The sequence below is a fragment of the Microtus ochrogaster genome, chromosome 24 (genome assembly GCF_000317375.1).
Source record: "Microtus ochrogaster isolate Prairie Vole_2 chromosome 24, MicOch1.0, whole genome shotgun sequence".
Lineage (NCBI taxonomy): Eukaryota > Metazoa > Chordata > Mammalia > Rodentia > Cricetidae > Microtus > Microtus ochrogaster.
The window spans coordinates 3,146,911-3,154,076 of NC_022024.1; positions in this window are offsets into that span (position 1 = coordinate 3,146,911).

Here is a 7,166-nt window from a genome sequence, read left to right on the forward strand (position 1 = left end):
TTTTTTAATTCTGCTGGGTCCTTGTACAGCATCCTGATTCCAGAAGGGTCTCTTTGAGCCTCCAGCCAGGCATACTCATATCTCTGTGTGAAATCGTCAGCCAATTTCCAAGTTGCTGCTGTGTGTCTTAGGTTTCTGTCGCTATGATAAAGCAACTGAGGGCCAAAAGCAAGTCAGGTTTATTTTCTCTCACCCTGCTTCATGACAGAAGAGCATCAAAAGAAGTCAAGGAAGGAACTCAGGGCAGGAACCTGGAGGCAGAAACTGAAGCTGACCCCACGGAGGAGCACTGCTTACTGGCTTGCTCCCCATGCTTCCCCAGGCTGCTTTCCAATACCATCGAGGACCCGGGGGAGCTATGGTTCCCCAATGAGCGGGACCCTTCCACATCAATCATCAATCAAGAAAATGTCCGACAGACTCACCTACAAGTGAATTGTATAAAGGCATTGTCTCAGTCGAGGGTCCCTCTTCCCAAACAACTCTACGTTGAATCAAGTTGACCTAAACTAACCAATGCAATGCGCGTGACGGCTGCTCTCATATTTTCATCCCCCCCCCCTTCATCTTTGCATCTTCTGGCTCCGCAAAGGAGCTCTCTTTCATCACCACACCTGCTCAATGTCTGCCTGCTAGCTGCCTATTCCAACGTCGCTTCCTCCATTTTATCTACATTAATTAGTTACTTGTGTGTGTGTGGGGGGGGGTACATGCGTCACGGTGCACTTGCAGAGGCCAAAAGACAGCTTGCTAGAGTTGGCTCTCTCTTTGCGTCACATGTAGCCCAGGAATTGAACTCAGGTTGTGGGTCTTGGTATCAGATGTCTTTGCTTGCCGAACAGTCTCCCCAGATTCCTCCTTTTTATTTTAACGGAATCCTGATTTTTAGCTAGGCCTTTATCTAAGAATGTGTTAGCAGTAAATTGACACATAGATATGGTCATTTGCCTAGGGAGATTCCCAATGAGATAGAAAGAGAAGTATAATAGATGCATAGTAGGTCATGCATATCTCCATGAAAGGAAGGAGGTGTGCCAATATTCTCCTTTCCTCATTCATAGCTGCTCGGAACATAGATGGAACGCTGAGAACACACGTGAGATCATGGGATAACATGTGAGATCATGGGGTAACATGTGAGATCATGGGATAACATGTGAGACCATGGGGCAACATGTGAGATCATGGGATAACATGTGAGATCATGGGATAACATGTGAGATCATGGGATGGTATCCAAATGCTGAGATGGGGATCTCAGCAAATTTAGAAGTTTCCTCTGTAAAATCTCTGGAATTTGCAGATGGAATGGAATCACCATTCCATCCGGGGCTGCCTATGGGCTTGTTATATACGGGAGATAAATGGTATTTTCTCTTGTCTAAGCCACTGATTTTGAAAATGTTTTCCCCATGATATATAACTGAATCTAATCCTAAAATGTAATTTAATCATAATGTGTATCAATTAACCTATTTGGCGGTAATACTTACTCTATTTTATGATTTTTATTTATTTAAGGGATTTGTTTGTTTTCAATTAGTCGATTTCATTTTAGAGTACAATTTCAGACTGATGGTAAAATGGAGCAGAGAGTGCCCAGTTCTCACTGAGCGCCCTCCACACACACAGCCCCTTCCACCATCAATGGCTCACTCCATGTTTAGCTACACTTGATAAAACAGCATTGACACATCATTATCAACCCCAGTCTAGGCTTCCATTAAGGCTCACTCTTGTGCTGTAATTCTGTGCGTCTTGACAGATGTGTAATGAGACATATTCACCCTCGTAGTATCACACAGAACTGACTGTCCTACGAGTCCCCGTGTCCCACCTACTTATCTTTCCTTCCCTTTCTCTGAGCTTTAGGCAATCACAGACCTTCCTAAATGCCACAGTCTTACCTTATTCTTAACGCACATCCTTGGAACTGCGTAGTCTATAGTGTTTCTGAATAAATTAGCTTCTCTTACTTGGTGACTCTGATGTCTCTAAGCTTCCTCCCCACACTTTTAACTCATTCCTATCCAGTATTTGGGTCTGCCCCACCTTATTCTGTTGGATATCTTGGTTGTTAGCTTGGGCAATTATAAATAAAGCTACTATGACCTTTTGTGTGGGCCTGAGATTCTAACTTATTTGGGAAAATATCAGCAAACATGACTGCCGGATGGTAAAAATCACAGTTACTTTTGTAAGGAATTGCCCCAGAGCTGTCCCCCTGCGCAGCAGTCCCATGCTCCATCCTGACAGGGAACTAACGAGACTTCCTACTGCCCCATAGCCCCACGGCCCCACGGCCCCACGGCCCCACGGCCCCACGGCCCCACGGCCCCACGGCCCCACGGCCCCACGGCCCCACAGCGTTAAGAACCGTCTGAGTTTTGAATGCGGGCCGTTCTATCGGATGTGCGGTGGAATCCCACTGCTGCTTAAATATGCAGTTCCGTGACGATTAAGGAAGTCAAGCACCTTTTCAGAATCTTTTAAGATATCATCTCTTCCACGGCGATGTGAAAAGTCAAAGGTCAGTGTTGTTCCTGCTTCTGCGAGAAAACAGAGGCACAAGAAACATGCAGTTTTGTCTGCAGTCTCGTCAGGAGGGTATTGAACGATAGTTAGGCTTCTTAGCCATGAAGTCAATGGATGCTTTGTTGCTGAATTTTAGGGGGTCACTCTGCCTGTTTTTATGGGAGCCAAGATGTTTTAACACTATGAGGAGAGGTGATGCCCCTCTTTGCCTGTATGATACTGAAGGAAGGTGACATTTGGGAAATTAGCATTTGGCACGGAAAAACAGTATGCAGGCTTGGCTGCCTGAAGCAAGGTGTGCTGGCCAGGGCCATTCTTGCTTAGCTTCAGCCAAGAGTCCCTTTTGTTCGTCTGGAAAACAAACACGAAAGAAGCCATTGCAAACAACACAAATGAAAAGCAACCCACAGTTCCAAGACTGAGCCCATCACATACAAAGCCCCTTTAAGCACCTGCAGAAGGCCCTACTGCAGACCGCGTTTCTCTGGAAGGCTCTCGTTTCTTTGCACACACTTCAGATGTAAAAGCTACATGTGTGTCCTCAAGAAAGCTGAATCGGGAGATCTTTTTCAGTACTGAGTTTGATGCTGTGCTCTAAGCCCAGCGCGTTCTGGCTGTTTACCAAAAACCTGATAAATGTAAAAGAAAAAAAAGAAATGATTTCCATAGGAACTAAGTTAAAATCACAAAGCACAACACTCTGCCCATATGAAATAAAATCAAAGCTTTCCGAAGGGAACTGGAGATTGGCGCTTCCACGTTGGTGTGTTTGTGTGTTCTAGTGTTTGTGTATGTGCAGGTGTGGAGGGGAATGCTTGTGTGCCCTTGTGACAGGGACTCCTGCAGGCAACCTCAGGCCATTCCCCAGGACCTCCCCTCTTTGTTTCTGAGCCATATCTCTTTCTTTACCTCCAGCCTTGAAATTATAAACATGAGCAGTCAGACCTGGCTTTGTATGTCTATGCTGGGTATTGAACTCAGGTCCTCATGTTTACATAGCAAGTTCTTTATCAATTGATAAAGATAGTTTTCCTATCTCCAGACAGGAAATTTTAAAATAACAATGAAAAAAATTGTAATGGGTATGTTCCCATAGACCCTCCCCACTTATACACACACACTGAACATCACAGGTTATTGTCAAGTTTATTGGTTTCTCTCCACAACCTGATGGTGGGCCTTGTGGCTGAAGACACCATTTACATACATCATGGACCATGGAAAAGGCAAACTGGTACCCTACTACAAGGTTTGCCCCTTCTGATAAGCATTCATGGTACTGGAAGGTATTCTGTATCCATATCACCCTCAGCAACAAACCCTGAATAAAACAACAGTCACGTGACTGCAGGATAATCAGGTGTGCGGAAATATTCATTTAAGATCCATCACATTTGTTTGTGCTATGGAATAATGTTTAACAATGCAAAGATGTCCTATATTTGTTTAATTAAATGAAATTACCTTGGGGACAGGAGGCTGAGTTGGCAACTAGCTGACAGGAAGTGGTAGGGAGGAACCACCTGTACTGGGTTCTTCAACTGGGGGCTAGTTTTTTGAGGAACCAGAGAACAGGAGAGGAAAAGGCTAGGGGCCAGCCATCCAGCCAGCCATGGAATAAGAGTGAAAGTAAGATAGACAGAAGGAGGGAAAAGCCCAGAGGGAAAGTGTAGATGGGATAATTTAGGTTAAGGAAAGCTAGAAATAAGTCAAGTAAGGCCGGGCATTCATAAGAAAGAATAAGACTCCGTGTGTGATTTATTTGAGAGCTGGATGGAGAGCTCCCAAAGAGCAAAGGAATAAAAAAGGACAAATAGCAATCAGATACAGTAGTCAAACAAACGCTATGGGAACAACCAAATTTTTGTTTGTATTTTTTTTAATTGGATTTAAGGCTAATTCAATGAGATAAAATCCAGATCTGATGTGGCCTAAGACCTTGAGACAAGATAGGTCATTGTCCCTAAGGGAAGACCAAAACTATTATTCTTCTAAAGGAACATAGCAATGAAGTGACTGCCAGGGGCATAGGGCTGTACTTGGTGTGTTGCTCGGCCCTCATCAGAAAGGCTTTTTCTTGCAGTAAATGGTAATCAACACAGAGACCTGTAACTGGACAATGGACATCAGAGAGTGAAAGACGTGGTTCTTTATCCCACCCTTCTTCTCAAGGCTCAGGCTGCTATTTAGAAGGGACTAGGGTCTTCCAGGCCTAACAGGACAGATAAACATATATTCACAGAGACTGTGGCAGAACACACAGGACCTGCACAGAACCAAACCAAAGTCCCAGCGCTGGGAAGGGGAGGTAGACACAGATTCCACCCCACCACAGAGCTGTTTGTAACTGATGCTTGCTAGGAGAGGGAAAGTCAGTTTTCTCCTGTGGCATGTCCCTGCACACACCAACCACACTCCAGAACAGGCCCGGTGCCCAGGAGTCAACACAAGAAAGAAAGACTCCATGTTTCTGTTTTTTTGTTCGGAGCAGGGTGGCCTTTTGTTTTATTTTATTCTGGTTTGGCATTTTTTGTCTTATTGTTTGTTTGTTTTGATCTTTGTTTTGTTTTTGTCTTTTGTTGAGAGAGAGAAAGAAAGAGAGAGAGAGCATGAACTTGGGTGGGTAGGGAGGTGGGAAGGAACTGGAATGAACTGGGAGAGGGGAAAATGATCAAAATACATTGTGTGATTTTTTTTTGTTAATAAAAACTGGGTATTTTCCCAGGAATAAGAATTTCTTCTGGGTTTTTTTATTTGTCACATAGATGTTCTGGGAGACCCTTGGCTACGAGAGAATGTGACATTTGAACAGTGTTGGGAAGAAGGGTGGAATCTTTGGAGATGACATAAATTTTTATTTACCAAATAAAGCTTGTTCTACATTCCATATATACATTTGGGCACTTTTATGACTTAGTCAGCCATCTTTTTTTTTTTAATTTCTTTACCATTTGAAGAATTGAATCACATCGGCATTGACAAAGTAGAAAAGTAGAAGTTGTTTTCCGAAACTAAAGTAAAAACAACAACAAAATAAATAGCCTAGGGTCTGAGGAGGTGACTTGCTCCTTAAGTATGAGGCCCTGTGTTGATTGGCTAGCATCCAGAGGAAAATCCAGGTACGATGACACATGCTGAGAGTGCCAGCACTGGGCTGACGGGAAGACAACTGAGTCCATGAGCTTAGGAACTCTTTGGCCAGCCAGTTTAGTCAAAACAGAAAGTTCTAGGTTTAGTGAAAGGCCCTGTCTATGAATGAATGAATGAATGAATGAATGAGATGGGAAGCGACCCAGGAAAATGTCCCAAATTGATGTCTGATTTACATGCATGTACACACTAGATAAATAAATGGGAAGGAAGGAGGGAGGGATGGAGGAATGAAGAAAAGAAGGGATGAGGGAGGGGGAAAAGGAAAGAGGCTTTGAAATATGGAGGAAAAGCCTCCTGTTCATTTTCATGCTGTTTTGGTAGTTTTCCCTTCAGGACTAATCAGAGTACTCATGACCTTGGCCTCTGCGAACACTAACCAGCAAATTCCCAGACTCTCGGTTTTCTGTTTTACCCACAGACTATGCTAGTCTGTATCTGTGGCTATCAGTGATTCGGGTTGACAGAAGTCACAGACCATGTATTTCTTCAGAGTTCTGTACTCACTAACGCACGTCATCACCTTGTCACGGGATAAATGAACTGTTAGGAGGCATTGGGGTCCATTGGAATAGCTGTGTTATGCTGGCTTCACAAGAAATCAGCAGACGCACGGTCTCGTGACTGCAATCCAGAGTCAGTGATACCATACAAGCTCAAAGCTTTTCTGTTTGTCCTTCTGGTCAACCTTATCATGGTGACCTTGTCTGTCAGCCTTGTCATCTCATGGTCACAAATTGACGATCGCCATTCTAGGCATCACACTGTGTCAAGGCAAGAAGAAAGGGTAGCCGTGCAAGTTCAAGGAAATTCTCCTACCCTAAACCTATCTCTTTTTATCTCCCCCACAAAAAAATATGTCTTAGGATACCCAATAGAGAGAAGTCACGTAGCCAATGCCAGGGGAAAAATAAGTTGGAAAAAATGACAGTCAGTTTCGAAGTTGAAGTTTTTATCATGGGAAACAGCTATGCTTGGGAAGAAACGTCAGAGAATGAACATCCATGTCTGCTATTGCCAAGAGCTCAGAAACATTTCTGGGTACCAGAGAAAAACCCTTCACCGAAGCAAATGATATATTCAGGATATGGGACCAGCACACAGCCCCGTAATTCAGTTTTGAGAAAGGGTCAAAGCCCGCAATCCCCGAGCTGATTGATTCCCTACCCCTCATCCCCGCATGCTGCAGAAATCCCCACTGTTAGCAGTGAGCTGAGAGAACTCTTTGGTCCATGAAGCTCGTTTTGCTATCCTTCTTGCCGCCTGTCTCCCATGGTTCTGTTTCTTAATTCCTCTGGTCCCAGATGGGACTCCCTCAATAAAACTTAGCTCTCGTTCATTCCCTGGGGCCCAAATGCTTTTCACCGAACCATTAGAGTTGAATATTTTCACAAATTTTCCCATGGAAAGATGGAGGTTGAGAAAACCCGCCCAGCCCCCAGCCCCATAAACTCTGCCATCCCCTCCTCCAGGACCTTCAA